The sequence below is a fragment of the Etheostoma spectabile genome, chromosome 14, assembly GCF_008692095.1.
Source record: "Etheostoma spectabile isolate EspeVRDwgs_2016 chromosome 14, UIUC_Espe_1.0, whole genome shotgun sequence".
NCBI classification, from domain to species: Eukaryota; Metazoa; Chordata; class Actinopteri; order Perciformes; family Percidae; genus Etheostoma; species Etheostoma spectabile.
This window is the reverse complement of record NC_045746.1, coordinates 20,038,862-20,061,759: the sequence shown is the minus strand read 5'-3', so window position 1 is coordinate 20,061,759 and position 22,898 is coordinate 20,038,862. Positions and strand designations below refer to the sequence as shown.

General features: G+C 42.3%; 1 protein-coding gene and 1 long non-coding RNA gene across 3 annotated transcripts in view; one reads left to right on the top strand and one right to left on the bottom strand.

Moving 5' to 3' along the window:
* pvrl2l (PVR cell adhesion molecule related 2 like) overlaps positions 1 to 22,898 on the top strand; it is a 290,781-nt gene that overhangs the window by 4,705 nt on the left and 263,178 nt on the right. The gene's annotated exons all lie outside the window — the stretch shown is intronic.
* On the bottom strand, positions 19,288 to 22,073 carry LOC116701292 (uncharacterized). Its single transcript, XR_004334889.1, has 3 exons — positions 22,062 to 22,073; positions 19,864 to 19,866; positions 19,288 to 19,400 (listed from the first exon to the last, which is right to left on the bottom strand). It is a non-coding gene; the product is annotated as an uncharacterized LOC116701292 (long non-coding RNA).

Below are 22,898 nucleotides of genomic sequence, written 5' to 3'. Positions count from 1 at the left end.
TGGGAGATAACAAATGAGCTGCTTTGGGTCCGGCCCCGCAGTTTTTAGACCCCAGACTCAAATGTCAATGGCTCTTCCCGGTGAGGCATGGGGTGATAATCATTCCCTCAGGGGAATCGACTGCTGATGCTCGTTGAGAGCTTAATAATGACTCGCACAAGCACAAAGTGCACTGTAATGCTGGGAGCTGTTAGTGTGTTTGTCTTTGTCCGGGCAGTCATGTGTAGTGGGTAAAAGCCCTCTTCAAATCAAGTCCTGCTTACTTTTTCTTTTGATGTTCTTTCTGTTTCTTTTTACTGATTCATTGACACACTTGCACGAGGTTGTTGCATCACTGATTTGTTTGTCTGCGTTCATGTTTAATTTAGTCTCTTTAATTTTCGCCTCGGGGTTTTCTTATTGATCAAGGAGTAACATGATGAACGATGGTCTGTTAACCTTGTGTTGCAGGGTCTTGCATAATGCTGTTTGCTTGTTGTTTTTGTACAATCCAAGTGTTTTGTTGCTCTTTGAAAAAAAATCCCCCAAATGTGGCGCTTACGGACAGAGGTAGAAGTTTGCGTGGTAGGTCTCTCACAGAGATTTGGAACAGGTTGTCATGGATACAGCTTTTGTGGCTGAGACAATTTCCCATCCCTTTGTTGTGCTGCCATGTGCGCTGTGTGTAGGTCTTTGTGTGGACCTTTAGAGGAAGCTAGGTGTAATTAGGGGGAAGAGGTTAGACCCTGGGTTGCTGTAAGAAGCTCTATCAGTCCGGCATGTTGAGAGTCCAGGAAGCAGGTTTTAATTCATCACTCTGTCTGCCAAGAACCAGCATGCGTTGTCTACACTTGGTCAGCGTTTTCTTTTTCCTTAATTTCCACTACTGAGGAAACCGGTTTTACGCAAAATCCAGATCAATGAACCATATCATGGCTAACACCTTGACATACCTTAGTGATTCTACAGGTGTCAGTGGCAAGAGGGATTACAGAGTGTAGCAACAGGAAGCGGGGCCATGAATCACAAAGGAGCCGATCCAAGGCTGGTCGGAGGAAGGTTTTTCTTTCAACTTTCAGGGTCCACTCAGCTTTCACTGCGTAATGACGGCCTTTGCCTTTACCTTTACTCACCAATACACACACAAGCTCTCTCTTTAACACACACACTTACACACACACAGTCAGTGATGTTGCCACCCTCCCCAGTTTGATTTCTACCGCCATGCAGAGTGAAGACAACTTCCAGCCAGCTTTTCATAACCGGCTCAGTCTTTCATTTTCTCATTCTTTCATTCACCCGTTCTTTCTCTCTCTGTCTTGTTCTCTTGCTCCTCTCTGTCGCTCTCATTCTTTAGCTTCACGACCCTATTTTGAGGCGGTCTGGCTGGCTGCCGCTCCGTGGCGGCTCCCGAGTCGGGGCCCTTTTGTTGGAACAGTTTTTGGTGGAATTAAAAAGGGTGCCAGAAACACCCCCCCCCCCCCTCCCCCCTCTCTCTATTCCTCTCTCCATCCACTCTGCCACTCTCAGTTCTTCCTGGCCTCATTGTTTAGAAAGAGAGGGAGCTAGTGAGGGTATGAGGTAGGGAGGGATGGGGGGGGGGGGGATTTGAAAGTGTGAAAATGTTTAGACAAGCGGCCCTGCTCTGTCTCGCAGTCTGTCCTGAGCAGACCAGAGCGAGCGGCGTCTATCCTCTCATCCTGCTCAGTCACCGTTTCCTCTCCAGATACAGTTCGCTGGTAACAAAATGGAAATTGCTTTTCACTGCCTGTGTGAGTGCAGCAGTGGGTCATGCTGTGATGTGACTTTGTGACATTTCCAATTGTACCCATGTGGGCAATTAATAACCACATCATCACAGAGCCTTTAACCGGGGGGGGGGGTCCTTGCTTATATTCTATGTTGCATTTATCGACATTTGACCGTGTTGGCGATTTAGTAAATCTTGTTTAAAGAGTCTTATCGGCGCCAATGCTATCTGCAGTGAAAATCACACCGGCGGCTAAGTGAAAAGATAATAGAGCCTGTGATATACAGGAGAATTAGCGCTGGCTATTAGAAGTATCATTGGCATTACTAACCAGGAGCAGTCACTGCACTTCTCATTAAGGCTGTGTTTAAGTCTAGCCACCTGTTTAGAAATCCACACAATTACATACTTTTTTCAACATTTGTGTTTGAAATATTTATCTCACAATGAACAAAACATTAGACTCATCTTTCAATGTAAAAGAATTTAACAACGTCACAATATGCAGCCTGTTGTATTGGATTACATTAGACAGTGAAGGTGTTTTCTTCTATTTCATTGTTTATTTTGAAGTACCATAATGTCAGAATCATGTCGTTTTAAAGCTGTAGTGCGTAGTTTCAGTCTCAGCCTTGAGGAATTCTAAATAATCACAACGAAACTGTCGGCGCATCCACGTGATACAAGCCTTCCGTGATTGCGCACCCCCTTCACGCAGTTGCTGATAGCCAAGGAGGACACGGAGGATAAAAAAAACAACCTGAAAACGCATGAAAGTCGTCAAACGACACCATTTTCTGAACAAAGAAATACAGAGAGAGTGTTGTGGCGCTGATAGTCTTGATTAGCTTTGTATAAACTCATTTGAATGTAATGGATGTTTACAATATCAAAAAGTTACGCACTGAAGCTTCATCGGATTTGTAAACAAATGAGATCGAAGCCTGTTTTATTTTTTAATACCTCATTAACAGAGTAATAGCACAGTTTATTATGTAAATTAAAGGAGATTTGAACACCAATTTAGTCAAATCTTTTTTCTAATAGAGCTTTCTAAGCTGTAGTCGTGTTTTTTTTTTATTGTCAGGTGGGGCCTCTACATCTACACAGGCATATTTTTAATTTCTTCTATTTAAGAATAATACATCTACACGTAGGTTCAATAGGTCACTTACTTCAGTTTGAGCCAGGAAAGTCCCTACTTTACCCATGTAACCGTTTCCTGCTACAGGCCCCGAACACAACTAGTTTTGGTTTCTATGAACATAATGAAATATGATGGCAGGTACGACACAGTTTTTGTAACCACTCAACTGTAATCTTTTTAGGTGAGGGTTTGTTTCAGAACCAGTCACATCTTGTTCTGGTTCAGGTTGGAAAGTTGGTCGAAAAGTGAAAGCTTTTTCATTGCTTGGGATGTGCAGGTCACAGAAGTCTGTTGGATAAAAAAAGAAAAAAAAAAGAAAATTCAATTTCCTGCCCTGGTTAAGTGCTAGCACTAGAAAGGCCAAACCAGTGTCAAATGTCTTTAAACTGTGCCTGTATTACTATCCCTATTCCATTTCCCTTTACAAAGCTTTATCTGCAAATACTGATAGCCTTGCAAGGAGTCAAGTTATTTATAGTAGGCTATAACTTGTTACCATCCTGCCCTGGCAGCTTATTGGCCTTTTTTATTTGTCCGACCAAAGTACTAACCAGCTCTACATTCTCTGGATTCCATAACCCAACACAAAGCGAGAAAGCATGGGCAGTGGAGAAGGTGTCCTTTTTTTGACTAAAGAAACTCAACACCTCCACTGAATTAATGCAAATGGCATTGGCAAAGAATACAGGGAGCATCGATTTAACTCTGCTTCGCCGTCCTTAAATAACTGTCCTTCTCTGTGGAGCCTTGAGACTGTAAGCAACAAGTTGTGGAGGTCAGCAGCCAGCCAGCCAGCCAGCAGACAGCGGCTCTTGTCTGTATTGATGAAACGTTAAAATGAAACGGGGCTAAAGACGAGGATTTGTGCACGGCCAACAGCGTGGCTCTTGACTCACCTCTGTTAGCGTCCTTGGCTGCTTCAATAGCATCGTCTAAAGTGACTGCATCTCCTCCGTGTGTGTGTGTGTGTGTGTGTGTGTGTGTGTGTGTGTGTGTGTGTGTGTGTGTGTGTGTGTGTGTCTCGATGGCAATCGTCTTGATCGACAGCATTGTTTCTCATTTGCATAATGCAAGCTAACATCTCTCCTCCTTACCCTGTTCACAAGCGACTACTGTTCCCGTCGCAGCACATCTCTATGCGAGTCACACGCACATTAAAAGAAAATACTGCCGTCATTTAGAGTTACAGCCCATTTACTACTGCCTCTGTGTAGTGTACACTTCCACCAATCTTTCTGCATCATCATTGTGCCATGTGTAATTAGATCATTTTTTTGGGTCATATTTTAATATACAAGCTCTGTGGTTATTTCAAACCTGGCTTGAAAATGAATGTCTTTCCTGGCAAACAAAGCAGCCATGTGTAAATAAAGACCTGGGTGTGACAACTCAGTTTGCCAGGATGCGTGTTATTCAGGGATTTGTTTTCCTGGTGGATACTTTCATGTCTTCCTGTGGGTGTCAGGTGACTGATGAGAAAGTCTGTACATTTAATGTTAACAATGGGACTATGGTTTCTGTCTGCCTTTAGTCATAGACATTGCTTCATTCTCTGGTCCAGTGAGAGGTCCGCTGAATGTGTGGAATGATATAAAAACTCCACTGCAGTTTAAAATGATTCACAAATTAGCATAGAAAAGCATAGAAATAGAAAAGAACAACCCAGACCTTTGGCACAAACCTTACTTCTTGAAGTATAAGCCCACATTTTTGTTTCCTTTTTAAAGAAATATATTTCACACTCTTTCTTGTACATTTCATTTCTACAGAGAGTCTGAAAAAAAGTCTAAAAAATATATATATACTGTATATAAAGGCTTTTATGGCTCCAGAAGGAGCAGCGCGAAATCAATGTCGGTCGGAGCTAAAAAACTAAAAGTTGTGAATGGAAAAAACTTGCTTCTAGCATAACACAGCCAAATCTCCAGCCACACATTCAGATGCATTGTGGGTAATGTAGGCACCATGTTTTGACAAGGAAGATGTGTCAAACAGATGTGTGAGGGAAAAAAAAAATGTCATCGGGAGTCTGGCAATCTTATGAGACTCTTTTAACCCTATTTGACCTACAAGAGAATCACAGAGCAAGACACTTAACCTCAAATTACATATGTTTATGAAAAAATGTAGCCTAGGGCAGGGTGCATAACACTATTCAAATTTCTTTTATTTTTTTTACATGGCAATAGTCCATATGTTCTTGAGGAATTCTGTCCTCATTTACCCATAATCTATGTATAAATCAGCTCACACCAAATAGGGTTGCACAATTAATGGCAATTTTTATCTAAATTGCAATATGGAGTACCACAATATCCAAATCGCAGGGGGGCGGGGCGCAATATGGCAGGTGGGGCCCCATCTTTTGTTAAAGGCAAAATATATGTCAAACCTTTCTGAATGAAGTATTGTGGTGCTGCGGAAATGTCCTGGCCTACAAACTGAATACTACTACTACTACTACTACTACTACTACTACTACTACTACTACAACTACTGACTTTGCGTGGTTGTTTTGTACAGACCCACGCAAAAATCACACTATAAATCATTTTCATGTTTTAGATTTACATTTTTTTCCAATAAAAATTAGAATAATGACACAAAAATGATCAGTCCCTCCACTATCGTGAATCATATTGCAATCGCGATATCAGTCAAAAATAATCACATCTGGATACTTTCTTCATACCTTGCAGCCCTTACACCAAACAGTACATAAACACAGATGTATGGACAGGTTGACCCCCCCCCCCCCCCCCCCCCCCCCCCCCCCCATCGACTCGTGCTGCTGGCCGCAGTTGAACCTGATTAATTGCTTCCATATCCTTGACTACTTCCGCTGTTGATTGAGAGACTCAGTGTGACAGCTGCGGCACAATGCCTTGTCCCTCTCCTTTTCTTCTCCTTCTTGCCACCACACTACCCCGCTATTCTCCTTAAATAAGCCTCTCTTAACTCCTGACCTTCCCGTCTCTAATCTTTAGCTGGAGGTCACCTCTCTGTCCACACAATTCATGGAGTAGATTTTTTTTTTCCCCCGTGAATTCAAAATTGAGTTTTTTTTTTGACACAAAAGGTTGATTTTTCTCTTGACATGAAACCATTCAATATTCCAGACATCCGGTCTTTTGGCAACCCGGCAAAGGGCTTTTTCATTTGCATGATAGAATTACAGAATTCTTTCAAAGGCAGGGTTTTTCTATTTTCCTCTGTTAATAGGATATCATTGTCAAATGACTTGAGATATTGCCTGGTGCTTTTCCTTGGGCCCCGTGGGCCTTCTTTTCACAGCTCATTTCATTATTTCTCTTCCCTGCTGCTTTTGATGCATACACTTACCTGTCAGTCAGCCAGAAGTATCTTTGGCTGTCTCGTTTTTTTTGTTGTTTTTTTTTTTTTTTACGAGAGGGAATCCAGTCCAAGTCCTCCTCAATTAAACCAAATGAAAGTGCAAAACAGATTAGTGAGGCTACTGCTTGTGAAAAGCTACCACCAAACATCTGTCATCCTTGTAACTGCTGTGCGTCGTTGTCGGCACCATCAGGTTCAGGGTAAATGTGGCCGTCAGATGTGCCCACGCAAAATGTTACCAAAACAGTCTCTATTTTGCTTTTGTTTTCAGAAATTAACATGATTCACATACTTGGAATGAGCCTCGGTTGAGTAATCATGAGTAATTTTGCAATAGGTCCAGCGTTAAGCATTTCACTGGAAAAAGGGAAAGTAGGCTACGTGTGTGTGTGTGTGTGTGTGTGTGTGTGTGTGTGTGTGTGCTCATGACTGTTAGCAGCAGTGGAAAAGCCACAGTGGACTGTGTGATGGGTCAGGATGTGATTAGTTGTGACAGACAGAATAAGATCTAGGCAAGCATGCACGCTCGACTCAAACCAAACCAACTTTTCCTCCCATATCTGTGACATCTATTCCCTTAAAGCTCCCCTTCTCTTTCCTTCTCTTCTCGCACAGAAATATTGGAGATGGATCAAAGCCAAGTGGGATTAAATAGCCCACATGTCACAACCCCAGAAACCGTTAATGACTTAAGGTTCTCCTCAGTGGCTCAAAAATTAATTTGCTGTCGTACCACCAGACGTGGGAACTGCAGCTCCATGCCACCCCTTGGGAGGAAATGCTTGAAAAGATTGTGCCTTTCCAGTTTAAAATGACAAGCAATGGTTTGGTTAGATGTTAAGAAGACTGTCACTTCCTGAACGTTTTCTCCTACTTGATCCAGGAGTTAATTCCATCGCATTCACCAGCGCAGGAACCTCCCTCAATTTGAAAAAAAGAAAAGACAAAAATGGCTCAAGGGCTTGAAATAAAGAACGCTGTCTAAAAGTGTAACAATGGTTAACAAATAATATTAAATTAAGTTGGAGATAACTGGGAATACTGTAGCTGGCCAACAAAAGCAGTCACTCTATTATTACAAGCGAGGCAATTATGTCAATAATCTGCTAATCTGATACATTTTGAATTAGAGTATCCATCCATCCATCCACCCATCCATCCGTTTTCTAAACCACTTATCCTGTTTAGGGCTGCGGAGACTGTAACCTATCCCAGCATGCACCAAGTCAGAAGCAGCACACACCCTAAACAGGTCCCGAGGGTGTACCCTGTGTCTATCAAAGGGTTTGAACTGGAAATACATTAAAATGCAAGGTAAAAAATCATAAATTTTTCCGAAGTGCTGGTATATTACATTTTACCTGCTGTACTTTATTAGTACAGTCTAGTCCTATTCTAGCTTGCAACACAATTTAAAACAAAGGTCACACTCGTGTCAAACCATGTGCTCATTGAAGGTGCCCTGTGGAGTGTTCTTAACAAGCTGTTTTTATACTTTTTACACTAGGTTTCTCACTGAAACACATTGTGTGTCTGACAAATGTGTTGAATGACTTTCCTTCCTCATAAAACAAATTTCTGTGTGAATATTTTAAATGTAATAATGTACTGTAATGTTTGCAGCCATACCCGCTAACTTGCAGTCTTCGTCTTCACTGCCATGTTTGTCCATTATTAGGCTACTAGTCTCGCTTTGCCAGACCTTCCTCCACAGAGCTGCAGGGGAGGGTCTGGCTAGTCCACGCAGCATTCCAGGATGGGAGAGAAACGTGCTCTGGTGTATTGACATTTCTGTAAACCAATCGCAGTCGTCATTGGCGACGCTAAGCGCCTCATAGAGCCAAGGTGCCACTGTGACATAGCCCCGCGAAGGAACTTGTTTTGGTGAAACGTGTGTACGTCAAAAGGTTGATTTAGAAAACTCAGATTGGACAGATGGTCTAGCTAGCTGTCTGGATTTACCCTGCAGAGATCTGAGGAGCAGGTAACCATAGTCCTCAGAAAATCAAACACGGTTTAAAATTGCGACACAAAGAAAGGTGAAAGTAACAGACATCAGGCCGAAAAGATGGATATAGACTATAAAACTACTAACTTTAATGTTATGTGTGAAGTGACTCCTGTTGTCATTAATACCACAGCATCTCGTTTTAAGACGGCCCCTCAGTCCATAGCTAAGAAGATGAATTTCACTGAGGTAGCAGCACCCAACCCCCCCCCCCCCCCTCCCGCTTGGTGCTTGTGCTTACCTCAAGAAACTCCATTAACTAAGGAGTTACGGTTGTAAAATAAAAAAATTACTTTTGTGCGCCTGACCTATCCACCCTCACATCCCAGAGTCTATTTGCAGGCGTTGGGCTTTTTCAAATGTGAGGATGATTTCTTAATCTCCGGGGATGCATCTGAGGATGGAAGTGAAATGCTCCAGCTACTCTGCTTTCCACCACGCGAGCATCCTGACGGGTGGCAGGCCGGCTGCCCAGTTAGCTGGCTGGACGGACAGAAAAGGGTGCTAATGAGATATGTGCTGCTCTTTCATGTCTGTCCTCTCCTCTTCCCAGCATGCTGTTTCTCACAACTCTGTGGGTGTCTAAGCTATAAGCGTCTATGTTTCTGTCTGCAAATGTACAAAGTGACCGTGTCTGAACTGAAAAGTTAAATAGGTTTGGAATTGAATCAGGCATTTTTCGGTATAAAAGACAGTGTGAAGTGGAGCGTGTTAATGAGCCGGTTTAGAACATCACTCAGACCTCACAGGCGTCGACAGCATGAAACTCTGGCCAAAGCGGCGGAGGATGGAACAAGAGAAATAAAATTTTAAAAAAAAAAACGCTGATAGTCACAGAGCTAAAAAGCTTAAGCTGTGCCTAAATAAACAAAATCAGCAGACAGCCAAAGTAATTGATGATGATGATGACTCCAGGCATCAACCACATGTCTCTCCAAAATGTCTTCTTTCACATAATGACACCATTCCAAACAAATGAAATATGCATTTGTGTGCTTTTTAAGTCGTATCAAAATGAACAAGATTGAAGTTTTGATGATGAGCTATTTCATCTGACAGGAAAATGTCATTAAAGTTTGTGTAGATTAATAGATGTCCCAGTGGACTGAGGCTCTGTCAAGTAATGAGTTTAAGGACCATACTGGTTGCTTGCCATGCTTTTTTTTTTTTTTTTTTTTTGGTTATCTTCCAGCCAGCCATCACGTTCCATTCATTTTATCATAGCAGAACAATCAATGTGCAGACGATTGAAGCTGAGATGGCTCTGGCATCACAGTGATCATTCAGTCATTATTTTGTGTACCCGTCACCCGCAGCAGTGACTCTGAAAATTGTGTCCTTTAAGTGAGATTAAGGAAATACCTCTTTCTGAGGTTTGGTGGCAGAACAGAAACCTTTTGACTGCGAGAAGCTACAAAAATAATCTGATTGATAATTTTCACAGCTTTTGTGTTTTTGCTTGTTGTTTGTCCTCTGGGTGTGAATCCAATACTTTCTGCAGCCAACTCAAGAAAACGACAGGGCTTCCTTAATTAATAATGATTAATTATCTTGTGCAAATTATAACTCTTAAGATGATTTTTTTTAAACCTTACTAACATGAATGGAAAGCATGACTGCTAATAAGATAGTGTGCTTTGGAAAAGGGTTGGCCGATTTGTATTTAATAGGCTAAAGTACTCCTAACCACCAGTATGGTCCTTTTTTAGGCTATGTTTAGATGGAAACGATACAAAGAGAAAACAAAAGTGGCGCTGCGTTCTCAGTCTATATTCCGCGTTTAGACAAGCGTTTTGGGGGGGGGAATCCGAATGCTTTTGGTGATGCAAAAGTGTGTGCAATTTGATGTAGTATGCATTCCAGGCGGCTACGTGATAGTGTTAAGCAACACCTCTAAGTCGCCTGCGCAGAGCCTTCCTTCTTCTTCTCTGCCTCTCCCTGGTTGCGCAAAGCAAACAACAAAAGCTGACAGTTTTGTCTGGATAGACAAGGAGGTGGAGTTATTGCTCCAAACAATGCACACACACGGCACACATACACACACACACACACACAGTGTGTTTTTACCCTTTTGACAAGGACACAATGGTGGAGCATTTTTAAGGTCTCCACTCTGGAGGTGGTTTCACTTTTTTGCGCTTTTAAGCCCCAAAAATCGCCATCTAAAAGAAAGGCACATCTGATAAAATATGTTTACGTAAATGTAAACATATTCCGACATATTTCATATAAAATATGTGTACACAGTGCCTAAATTGCCATGAGTTTACTTCCTCAGTCTTCAGTTCTTGGCACACTCCCATCAGGCACCATGGGAGATGTGGTTTACACAGGATTGTGTACCGTGGCTTGAGTCCTGGATTCTGCTCCAGAATCGTAGCAGCGGAAATGTCTTCGTGTCCTTCCAAAGAGAATAGATAGATAGAATAAGACTTGTTTTTCTGTTTGCAGCACAGATAGTAAGCTAAACTATATACTTCCCTGGCAAAAAGCAGTTATCTTAAAATGGGATTTGGTAGCAGTCATGCAACATTTTTTGCATATTGTTGGCATTTTTGCAAGCAACTATTTTTTTTCCTTAAGTGATTAGTTGTTTGGTTTATAAAATGTCTGAAAATGGTGAAAAATGTTGACTGGAGTTTTCCAAAGCCTGCAATAACGTCCTCAAATATCTCACAAAAATATATTTGGTTTACTGTCATAGAGGAGTGAAGAAACTAGAGGATATAGTCATAATTTAGAAGATGGGATTGCATAATATTTCACTTTTTTCTTTTTTACAAGCAATGACTCAAACCGATAATCTATTATAAAAATAGTTGGCGATTAATAAAATAGGTGACAACTAATCCAATAATCGTTGCAGCTTCATTGGCATTTGCTCAAACTTAACATTTTAGAGATTTGAGTCATGCAGTGATAAACTGCTGATACCGCTCCTAAAGAAATTGAATGCATCTGGATTTAAACGTAGTTGATCCTCTGTCTGGTGGAACTGCCTCAATCCATTGCTCCATTACAACTCAGTTGGTGTGAGACGATAGTGAGCATTATGTAATTGCTTGTTAGAAATTAAATGTGCGCCAATTAGCTGTGTCTGCGTGTTTGCGTGTGTGCGTGTCTACGTGTGTGTGTGTGTGTGTGTGTGTGTGTGTGTGTGTGCGCGTCTGCGTGCGCGCGTGCGTCTGCGTGCGTCTGCGTGTGTGTGTCTGCATGTGTGCGTGTCTGTGTCTGTGTGTGTGTGTCTGCGTGTCTCTGTGTGTGCGTGTCTGCGTGTGTGCGTGTCTGCGTGTGTGTGTGTGTGTGTGTGTGTGTGTGCGTGTGCGTGTGTCTGGATGCAGCCGGGCGGTGCAGAGGGAGAGCAGTTCAGGGTTCACTCTGTGTTTGACTTGACTCTGGCTGAACAGTCATCCCACTACTACTATTCTTCATTCTTTTTTTCCCCCCTTCTACATTTGCTGGCATGATAAGGTTAGTGCGCTGTGACAACTCTCACACACTCTGTCGAGTGTCTCTGTCGAGTGTCAGTTCGCTGGCACTTTTCCTCCTGAAAGGAAGGGAGTGAGCGAGAATGAGAGGATTCAAATGTGTCGAAGAGAGGAGTGGAAGAGTCTTATAACCCCCCAAATATCCTCTCCTTCTCACCTTATTGTCGCTGCTCTTCGCTTTTGCTCTCATGTTTTATTCTCAGAGTGTGACCGCCGGTGCGTTAAGAGAGGCAGATGGAAGGCAGTTATACACGTGGGTTTTCCTTTACACACATCTCTGCACACACTACAATGATCCCTGTGCCGTCCCTTCAGCACCCTGATTCTACTCAATGCACACATAAAGTCATTGTGACACACACACATAAACACACACACACTCTTTCCCCCCCCTCCCGCTGACAGCCATCCAGTCTCGGTCAGAAAATGGATAAAAGCTGTTTTCCTCTGTCATCTTTCTCAACTCCTGGCTTTCTTCTCTCTGATGGCATTGAGGTGTGGACGTTGGCAGGATGTGTGTGTATCTCAGAGTCTGCATGAACGCGTGTGTGTATCTCACTACATGTGATTGCATGCTGGGGATACTACCAAATCATCGTCTGTGCACTTGCTAAAGTCGTGCGCCGCAGCACTAAGATTGAATGCTTAACATTTGTCCATAAAAATACACAAATATGCATTTGAATTGTGTATCGTTTAAGATAAACGTCTGAAATGCATCAGTGTTTGATGTTGTCTCAACACAAGCAGGTGTTTAAGACCTCTGCCTAACTAAAGCAAACAATACAAAATTATGAATTAAAACACATATCTGATTTAATAGATTCAAAAGAAATCTGCAGCCATTTTGCTAATCAATGAATTATACAGAGCTGTTCGATTTTTTGCCTTTACCCACTCATTGTATCCACATTACTGATGATTATTTATCAAAAATGTTATTGTGTAAATATTTTGTGAAAGCACCAATAGTCTACACTACCATATTGTTGCAGTATTGATATTGAGGTATGTGGTCAAACATATTGTGATATTTGATTTTCTCCATATCGCCCAATTTTATAAATAAAAAAAAATTTTTTCTTTGAGGCTCTTACAACTTTCAATCGACATATTTCTCATGTTTTCTTTGCCGTGGACCAGGCAACAAATGATAAATATCTCTGCAGACAAAATTGCATGCTTAAATGAACAGGTCCAAGACGTGGAGTCTCGGTTGCATAGTGATTTTTATGATGAGTACCGTGTAACCGTGACACTCCCTCTGACATTTATCTCATGCCATCCTCTGTTTCTGTACACATTTTGTGGCTGTTGATAATTCATACTATAATAAAGTATAACAAAGCCAAAACAATAATCTCAACAAAAAAAAAACTACAGAAAAAGTAGCATGGGGAGCAGGCATGGGGAGCTTTGCCGCCACAGCTGTTGGGCGAAAAGATGGGTGAATGACATGGATTACTCCTCCTCTTCCTCCTTTTGTCTCATTTGTCTGGCTGGCTCGCTAGTTGATTGGCAGGATTATTGTCACACAGATGTGTCAGCCCTCCCACCTCTGGAATCGTTCGCTTGGTGTAATACACCCAATATACGACCACAGATGGATTAATTATGAGCTTTAATCAGTCCTTCATCACCAGCATAATACAGACAAGTGTAGACACTCTGCTGTCCAGCCTTTAATACACACACTAGTGATAGCTGACAGATTGCTTATTAAATGAAATACCATTGTACGTGTCAGTTTTTTAAATTTTTGGCATCAAACGTGTTCGACCTTCAGGAGTCCGAATTTGCTCAGCCAATCATAATAAAAAAAAAACGGCATTACCAAATTGAATAGATTACCATCACTTAAACGGCCATCTGGGTCATGCGACAGATAGACACTAAGGAGAAGGAGCCACTACTGTACATGCTACGAAATCTCCGTTACCTTCCGCTTCCTTTGTGATGTCCTTTCTGGTGGATTTCTGAGGACTATAGCTAACTGCTCCTCAGATCTCTGCAGGGTAAATCCAGACAGCTAGCTAGACTATCTGTCCAATCTGAGTGTTCTGTTGCACGACTAAAACAACTCTTGAACGTACACAGGGTCCACCAAAACAAATTTCTTCCCCAGGCTGTTTTGCAGTGGCACCATGGCACCATGGTGATTGGTTTAAAGAAAGGCCAATAAACCAGAGCACATTTTTCTCCCATCCCGTAGTGCTGTGTGGATTGATCAGACCCTCCTTCGCAGCGCCGTGGAGGACGGTCCGGCAAGACCAGACTAGTACAGTAGAGTTGCTTCGAAGCAACACTAAGCAGGTTGGTGGAAATGAAAGGAGGTAGCACGCTCAGAACGGCACTCGCATTCAGAATGTATTAGCCCGGTGCCAGGTTTGGAACAAGGCGAGACCCCAAAAGGAAGAATTAAACAAAAATGGGACAGACGGCAGCTGGTAACTAATCCAATTAATAAATGTGTGTTATTAAAAAGCTCACACCAGCAGTGAGATTAAAGCCAGAGCTATGAGTCAGTTTTGATTAATGAGAAGGGTGATTAATCAAGTCTGTCTCTCATACACACACACACACACACACACACACACACACACACACACACACACACACACACACACACACACACACACACACACACACACACACACACACACACACACACACACACACACACAGAGAGAGGATCCAATGTGAACATGTGGACACATGCAGGTTTGGTGGTTTGATTTTCTTTATTTAGAACATGCTTGCATATGCATGCCTGAGATTTCTACAACTGTTTCTTGTGTGAAAGTGGGTCATCTCTGCATGTGTTAACACCACCTGAGATTTATAATGGTTCTTGTCTTGGCTTTACGTCAAGGTTTTACATTTAGGTTCATGTTTCCTCCCACACTAACACGTCAAACCCCCCCCACGCCGCTTCCTTTTTGGAAGTGTGGTCGTGGATGAGCTATGTCGGTGAGGATGTATGGTTTTGTTTTGTGTTTCCTCTTCAGTTCAGCTGGAAGCAGATGGACAAAATATCAAACAATAGGCTACACATATACCGTGTGTGTGTGAGCGTGTGTGTGAGCGTAAGCCTTTAAATGTTTTATGCTGGTGTGTCCCTGTCCTCGATTTCTCCATGCCTGCTCGACTTATTTTTGTTTTGTCCGTCTGTCCTTTATTTGACAAAAGACTTGTCCGTTGGTGTCTTTGTGCATACAGTCCAGTCTCAGACGCCGCAGGCTGCCTGTATGTGTGTGTGTGTGTGTGTCGTTTGTGTGTTTGTTGTCCGCCAACTAGTTGGTCTGATCTCAGATCAATGCAGGTTACCACAGTAGCTTCGTTCACACATTCCATTACCATATATGGACAACAGCACACAACGCAAATTACAGTCCTGCTGCGGGCTTGTTTAGTGTAATCACTCCCCTCTTCCATTCCTCTCCTTGTAAATGCTTCCATCTTCACCTTCTCATATTTCTTCTTATTTTCTTTTTGGCTCAATCTTGCTGTTTGTTCCCCTTTTTATATGCTGTTCATCACCTCCGCTCTCCTCTTTATTTCACTCCTCACCTTAACTCCTTCTGCCTCCTCCCCTCTATTTGTCATTCATCTTCTCTTCTACTCGGCATGCATCTCTTCTCCCCTTCTTCTCTTTGTTATTCTTCTCCTTTCCTCTCACCTTTCCTCCTCATTATTGCCCTCCTCTCCATTTTTATTTGCCATTCATCACCTGTGCTCTCCTCGTCCAGGTGTCCTCCTCCGCTGTTTGCAGAGCGTCCTCCTTCCTCCTCATGTTATTCCGTTTCTCCTCTCAAATCCTCTCACCGGCTCTCCTCTTTTGACTCCACTCCCTCCTCCGCCTTCCACTCAATCACTTCATAACATCGGTTTTCTTCACTGCTCTCACTTGAATTTCCCCTTTTATTTTGCTCTTACTGTTTTTGTCTAAATCTTTTCAAAACACTTACCTTTTTCTCTTAAATCGAAAGAAAGAAGTCAATTTTAAAGGTTTGGCAAGGTAAGAACTGATCTTGAAGTAGCCCTGTGAGGTCTATGAGCCATGGAAAACACTCACTCACTCACTCACTCACTCACTCACTCACTCACTCACTCACTCACTCACCCACTCACCCACTCACTCACCCTCCTCTCCTCTGATCAATATCTGCCGGAAATCGTATAGTCCTAATCTGCATAGCTATTTGCACTCGTTGTGAATACGCAAGTCATAAGATGTACCTAGGTTGTTGTTGTTGTTGTTTTTTTGTTGACTCACTTTTACTCACAACATCCTAACCGGTAACATAGAATTCCATTGACTACGCTAAGCTAACTAGCGGCGGTGCTGCCGGTGTTGCATTGGACTAAAACAATGCATGCACTGAGACATAAACCCACCTGTCTACAGCTAGGGGAGACAGTTATAAGCCCTATTTCCACAAACGGTTGCGTGTTACTTTAAGGAAACAGAACAATGGAACATTTAGGGATCCTTCTGAACTAAAAGCTCGATATACTGGGGTTATACCAACACATTACAGGTGTTTAAGCCCACACGTAAGCCTATATCATTATCAAACTCTCCAGATCGCTTCATTATTCAGGCTGTGAGAATTTTTTGCCTTGTAATTCATTTACCAAATGTCAAACATGTTCTAAATGTCCACCTGTGTATATACAAAGAGACACACAAACCCACTTGTTACTCTGCAGTGGTTTGGCTGCCATTGATCGGTGGCATTGTTGATATTCATCTCCATGCCAGCCAGCCTGATATAGTCGCTGTAGCTTATTGGCAGGGGAAGGGGAGTGTGGCGGGGACCGGCAGGGAAACATGGACGAGAATGACCCAGGCCGGAGGAAGAAAAGGAAAAATGAGAGCAATATAAATGGAGGGAGAACGTTTCTCTCGCTCTGCTGTAAGAAAGGCTTAGTGGGAATGATTACCGTTGAAAGCTAAATTGGCAATCTGCCCTTTCTTGTCTTTCTGCCGCTCCAATTTTCTTGCCCAATCCTCTTTCTCATGTCCATTCTCTCTCTCTGTCTCTCTCTCTCTCTCTCTCTCTCTCTCTCTCTCTCTCTCTCTCTCTCTCTCTCTCTCTCTCTCTCTCTCTCTCTCTCTCTCTCTCTTTCTGTCTCAGTCTTCCTCTCTCTAGCAAACTTCTCCTTCCTTCCTTCTCGCCTAATTTTATCTTTCTCTCTTTCCCTCTGTCACTCTCTCCTCTGTTGCATTTCTGAATCAGGACCATTTTACTGTAATGCTTTCTCAGCTGTGTCACAGAATCAGAAAAAGACTGAATTACTGAATTTGAATACACTTCCAGAAAGTTGACTCACAACAGAGAAAATTGTCCCAATTACTGTGTGGACATTCTTTCTTGCAGTGTTTCATTTCCTCTCTGTTGCTCTCTCGCTCCCCATCTTCTCCCCTCTCACATTTTAAAAGCCCCACAATATTAATCCTATGTCATGCTATAGATCCCCGTCTCTCTTCCCTGTGTCTCTTACCCCTTCTCTCCAATTTGCACGCCTTTTTTCATTCCCCATTTCCCCTCTTCTCCGGCTGGCTATATTCCGGGCGTGTGAGGCCAGGGACGGACTGACAATCTGCGTTCAGTCCAGAACGGCTGTCCAACCGACGGCTGTGCAAAAGAAATCCTAGCTTGCACTTTCTGTCTGTCTTCCATCAGAGTGGCAAAGACCTGGTGGTTGTTTGTGAAGCTTCACAAACACAACTAATAATACAGTATTGTGGCATAGTATCAGGACATCCTGGCTAGTGTTTGTCGCGCACGGCTAGGGGCCATTGGCCACATGATGGGCCTGTTTGGGAGAAAGTCCAGGGCTGTTTTTTAGCCCCAGTCCATCTCTGTGTGGGGCAGGTTGGGTCATGTTTGTTTCAGTGGTTGTCTGTTAGCTGAGGCCTTTCACCTCCTAGCTCACACCTCTGTCTCCCCCCCAATTCCTCTTTCTCCCTCTACATCTTTATCTCTGATGTGGTTCCTCGCTGCTGCTGTTTGGTTATGGTCTCCCTCCACTCTCCCTCCACTCTCCCTCTGCTTTTCTCCTTTGCCTTGATACTGATATAGCTCATTGCCTTCTCGCTTTTGGTTAGCGGCCTTCCTCTCTTTGAGGGGCCAAAAGGAAGATATCAAGGCATTATGCTTGTTCTTAAAAAATCTAAAACTAACTCAAAGGCTTTAGTATTAAAAGGGTGTTTTTAGTGGAAGAAGTTGCCTGTATTCATAGTTTAACATCTAAATGTGCAGCATGATTGTACTGTATCATGCAAATATGCTTGGCCTTGATGGCAGGATTACAAACCACATTAGGGAAATGTTATTTACTCTACCCCTGTGTTGAATAGTCATGTTTTCATCAACATATTTATTATGCAAATTTTGAAGTATCGCATTAAAACATGCTGATGGAAATGGCAAAATTTGCTTGAGGTGATTTTGGGCTTTTTCGAAAAAGAAGTTCATGCTTAAAACGGGAGATGGAAACTGCTCTGCCGAATAAGTTGTGACATAGCTAACATGTAGGCTAACTCACATGACTATAGTCCCGGCATCAAGATGGGGGAAGGATTAGATACTGGATAGTGGAGTGGCAGTGCGCTATAGCCTGGGCCTAAGCCACGTTGGGTAAATTGATGAATTGCTTCAACAGCTTGAATGGTATGGCCCTGCACACCGCGTATACACAGCGGTGAACAGTTGTCTTACTGACACCAAATGTCTCTTCCACAACCCTGAATTCTGCACAGGTGGCCAACTTGTACAATGCCACCTCTCTCCATTTGGCCAAAAAACTTGATTTAGCAAGTTGGTTTGCAATCTACAGCCATGCGTAATGTCAACTTGTGACGTAATTACGCTTTCCGTAGTATAGTTTATTTGCTCTAAACCACTTTATGGAAACGCTTATATATAAACACTTTTTTTTTTGTGTGCAACATTTAAAAAGACATTTCTCTTAAAATTCACTTGTTCACTTGACAATTAGATGGAAACATGACTAGTGTGTCTGGAGATTGCCACTTTGGGAATTTCCTAAACCATACAACCCACCTGTCTGCTCATGAAAGAGTATCGCAGATTATCAGTGTTCTCGGTGTGACAGAAGCCTCAGATATGGTAGACTCTTACCAGCAGGGGGATGTTAGCTGTTCCCTTCCTTTCCATCCTGTTAGCGTGATGGATCCCTTGTTTTCCATCTGCTTTACTGAACACGGGTACATTTGTACCTTAACAAGGGCTTCTCGGCTGCCCTTTCTTTTAAGGCTGCAGCAAACTATCCTTTGTGTAAGTGATTCTTTGTTTAGTCAGAGTCAGAGCTCAAGGTGATGTCTTCAAATCACTTTTTTGTCCAGCTAACAATCCCAAAATCCAAAGATATTGAATTTATTTAAATCTGAAAATCCTCACAGTTCATCCTCAGAACCAACAAACATTTCCTGCATTTTTGATTTATTTAAAGGTGCAGTCGGTAGAACATATAAAATGAACTTTCTGTCATATTAGCTGAAACTGACCCTATGTTCCAGTAGAACTACATGAAGCAGGTCATTTAAAAAACAAATCGTGCAATTTGCAAAAATCTACCGCTCCCTGTTCAGATGCACCAATCAGGGCCAGGGAGGGTGTCTAACTGTGTGTCAGTCACTGCTGACTGGATCTTTGCAATCCTGATTACTGCACCTTTTAATGGACAGAAAAATATATCAGATTCAATCATTTATTATAGTTTCAACACTACCTTCTTTTCTCTTCTCTTTATTTAATATCAGAGTGGTCGTGACGCTTGTTGAGTTGTCAGTTGGCTTGTATTGCCAGGATTCTTAAGTTTGCCTTTAAGATGCATTTTATATGCAGTTCCAGCTCCCACAGGCTCAAGTGGGGTTGTCTGAAACCGGCAGATACCCTGAGTGTGTTAAGTGGAAGTTGGGTGTCGGAGCGTTTGTATTAAAATGCATGTTTGTGCATTTACTTTAATTTTTGCTGGTGTGTCTCAGTGTGTGTGAAAGTTGTGGAAGTGCTTCAGGTGCTTCATTAGAGAATATCACAAGCCGACGCATCATCTCACTGACTTTAACTCGCTTTCTTTCTGCCGTTGCTCCCTCTCTCTTTTCAACTGCCTGTCTCTCTGCGATTATTAAGATGATTAAGTTCCTGTTCTCTCGCTCTCATTCCTCCTGAAGTCATCTCTGTTCCACTCTTACCTTAGCTTGTGCTGTGCAAGTCGGCTCCTCCATCAGTTTGTCTTCTTTCTCCTGAAGTCAACGAGCCGCACGCACGCGTGCACACACGCACACACACACATGCAGGGTGATAACTGCACAAAGCACACAGAAACAGAGAGCTAATCACACATTTACACACAGATATACGTACACAGAGGAGAATAGCTTGACAATCTGTTTCCTTGCTTGGTTCTATCTCTCTCTCTTTCTTTCTTGCTCACTCACTCATTCAATTTGGTTCGGTTTATCCTGTCAGGCCTGCTCATACCCTCATTCCAGGCTGGCTGTGTAAATATTGTTGTTGAATTTGAGATGAGTTCCCTGGCGAATCACCTGCTGCCATTTTCTCCCGATCTGTCATACGGCCCGACGTAAAATCTATTACCATGACAAGCTATACCCCCCCCTCCATTCCCTGTCTCTCTCTTCCTCATCTGGGTCCCAGCAGGGTGGGGGCAGACATGCCATCACCCAGCTATTTAAATTCTGTAGGTTTTCTCATTTCTAATTTTGGATTTTTGCAATCTGCTCCTACTGCATCCCTCCCGAGCATGCAAATGTCTTTCTATATTTTGGTAGAGGAGTGGTTTTGTGTATGGTTGTGCGATATACATCAGTTGGTTTGTGAATGCCTATTTCATGTAACCCGTCAGGCATGTTATTAGTGTGTGTACATACCTTAAGCCTTGACTTTTATTTTAAAAATCCAGATTTTCCTTATCCTCATTTTCGCTTTCTTGCCGAGAGTAAGATGAAAAGATGTCATGTCAAGCTACAAACAGTAGCCAGTAAGCTTAGCTTAGCACAAAGACTGAACCAAAGGTATCACATTCCTACCAGCACCTTTTTAAAGCTCACTAACAAACACATTATGTCTCCTTTGTTTCAAAATTACAATTTGTGTTCGTTATGAACTTAAGGATTTAGTGTGTAACTTTTTTTTAATATTAATGAACGGCCCTTAAATTCAAGCCATTGCCAAATGAGCTAACTAAGACTATCAGCTCCACACGACTCTCTCTGTATTTCTCAGTATGATTATGTTCAGAAGATTGTGTCGTCCATCGACTTTTGCGCGAAGAAGCTCAAGTGAACATCATGGCCTCTTGTGAAGAGTCCATGTTTTTTCTAATCCTCCATGTCCTCCTTGGCTACTAGCAATTGCGTGGAGGAAGGATGTGGGGTGAAGTGTGATCACGGAAGACTTGTATCATGTGGACGCTGCGCCAACAATTTGGTTTTCCCTACTTAGAATTCCTCATGGGGGCGACGGTATCTATGCACTATAGCTTTAAGAAGTGCTGGTTTTCTTAGCGGTTTCTGGTCGTTAAGCTAAACTAAGCTGCCACTGGCTCTGGCTTCACATTCGATTCACAGACATGCGAGTATTATCTAGCTTCTCATCTATTGTAACTTTTGGCAAGACAACCAATTAGCGTTTTTCCCCAAACTGTCCAATTGCATATTAAAAAGTCTTGTTTCAGGTAAATAATAGATACTGATCATGGTAGTTTACTGTAAAGAAGGTCCTCTTTTGATGTTAACAGCTCTGAAAATACTTGTAGTAACAGGAGGAGGAGAGGAAACAAAAATTGAGTAATGGAGCCCTAAATGTAGATTAACAATCCTATTAGATTGTGTATAGATTGGTATGCAGTGTATTCACTGACTGCATGTAGAGCACATGTATCCTTTTATCCTGACATGTGTAAGTGTGTGACGTGTGTGCACCATTAAGGGAGAGGAGTACATTAAGATAATGCATCTCTCCTGACCTCATCTCTCTGTAGCTCAGCAGTGGCTGTGATCAATAAGTGTGTGTGTGTGTGTGTGTGTGTGTGTGTGTGTGTGTGTGTGTGTGTGTGTGTGTGTGTGTGTGTGTGTGTGTGTGTGCTTGTGTGCGTTTGTCGATAACTCTGTTACAAGAAGCCACGTGTGTGTCTCTGCTCGCCAGGTTGTTGTCATGCTAATCAAATGTGATGCCTATTTGTTTTAATGAGGCCTGTCTGTAAAGCAGCCGCTTGTTCTGTTTGTTTCCTTTTAGTTTTCAATTAGGAGACAACACCTCAGGACAACACACACACACACACACACACATACATACACACACACACACACACTCAACAAGAGATAATGCAAAATGAAAACAAACGGATATGTTCTTCTGAGTTCTTGTTAGGAAAATAAAGCAGTTTTACAGATTGGTTCATCTGTATATGTATCTGAGCAGTTTTCGTTATAAAAAGACAGTCAAAGGTGTTATCAAAGGTCAAAGTAATTAATTCACCTGACGTCATTTAAAAATACGTAATATGCCCTGATGCTTTTGTTTTTGTGTCAGAAGGTTTACACCAATTTTATTTATAATTTTATAATTTTGAGCGTTACTAAGGTGATGCCAGTGATCGCTCACACTTTCTTTTGTGCATCAGCAAATGAACCACAGCACTGGTCTGATTTTGATGTCAGTGTTCTCATCACTTAACCCTTGTGTCGTCTTCCCGTCAACTATGACTATTTTCCAACACTAGTACCGTTTCTTTTTTTTTTTTTTTTTTACTTTTTCAATGTTGTGGGTGCTTTTTAATGTTTTTTTCAAAGTTATTTGATATTTCTAATGTTGACATTTTCGAAGTTTCATTTTTTGTGATTAAAAAAAACAACTGAAAACAGACCTGAGGACAACATGAGGGTTAAAAGTTGAGAGTTGGTGAACTCCCTTTAACGGGCCTATCTTATACATGCATGTGTGTACATCTTTGTGTACAAGAGAGGTCTTATCCATGTCTGCTGGGAGGTCCTTTTGTGATGAAGATCAAAAACGTGTTCCCAAAAATTGGGAAGATTTGCTTACTTCTGCTTTACGCCGACGCTCCTCTGCGGTGTCGCCCCTTTAACACCACAGGAGCCCACTTTGTGCTGCAATA